Here is a 1,213-nt window from a genome sequence, read left to right on the forward strand (position 1 = left end):
CAGTGTCACTGGCCCTCATATGTGGGATCCGAACCGGGGCCCTCTGGCGTCCCAAGCCAGCTCTTAACCAACACGCCACTCGGCCGGCCCCCCTTTCCTCCTCTCCTACCCCCTCTTCTCACTAGCTAGTCCTTCCAAAGCTCCTTTGCTTTTTTCTCCTCTTACTATTGGACCTAAGGACTAGGGCTCAGTCCTTGGTCCTCTTCTCCTTTCTAAGTGCACACACTCCTCTGGTGAAGCCATCCACTCTCACATCTTAAAATACCATCTCTGTGCTAAGAATTTGCTAATTTATACCTCCAGTTGTGACCTCTCTTCTGAATGCCTTAGGCCTACACTGCAACTCAGATTTCCAAAAGGCATCTCAAAAATCAGTGTGTCCGACACAGAATTCCTGACTTTCCTCCAAACCCACTCCTGCCACAGTCTTCCCAATCTCAGTTAATGATAATGCTATCACTTGAATCCTGTCTTTCTCTCATACTTTACATCCAGTATGTCATCAGTGAACTCTACCCTTGAAACACTCTGGACTCTAGCTGCTTCTGCTTTAGCACTTTACGCTACTACCTTGTTACCATTCACCTCTTGCCTCAATTATTGCAGTAGTCCATCTCCATCCTGGTTCCTCTGCTGTGTATTCTCAACACAGAGGTCTCTGTGATCCTGTTAAGATGTGAGTCAGATAGTGTCACTCATCTGCTCAGAATTTCTCTATGCCACTCCATTTCTTTCAGAATAAAAGATAAATAAGGAAACCTTTTAACACAATGCACCATCACTAAGAAAAAAAGAATCACATGAATATCTTTAGACATGATGAAAAGGCATATAGCAAAATTCAGCATTTATCCTTGATAAGTAAACAACTTCCAATAAGGTTAGAATTCAGGATTTTTACTTAATGACAAAATATATTGTCTGAAGCCCAACGTCAACCTACTTGCTGAGTAGACATCAGAGCATTTCCTTAACGTGAGAAACAAGACAAGAAAGAAGGAGGGGAAATTATAATTATTTTCAGATTTTGTAACTGTAAACTTAGAATCCTAAGGGAATAAACTACTACAAACTGTAAGAGATTTTTATCCCGGGCATAAAATTAATAAGTAGAAATTCATGTTCATATAACAAGCTACAACCAAATAGAAGCTATAAGGGAAGAAAAGGTCTCATTTACACTAGCAATAAGAAAGGTAAACTTCCTAAGACT

The sequence above is a fragment of the Hipposideros armiger genome, unplaced genomic scaffold (assembly GCF_001890085.2).
Source record: "Hipposideros armiger isolate ML-2016 unplaced genomic scaffold, ASM189008v1 scaffold_18, whole genome shotgun sequence".
Taxonomy (NCBI): Eukaryota; Metazoa; Chordata; class Mammalia; order Chiroptera; family Hipposideridae; genus Hipposideros; species Hipposideros armiger.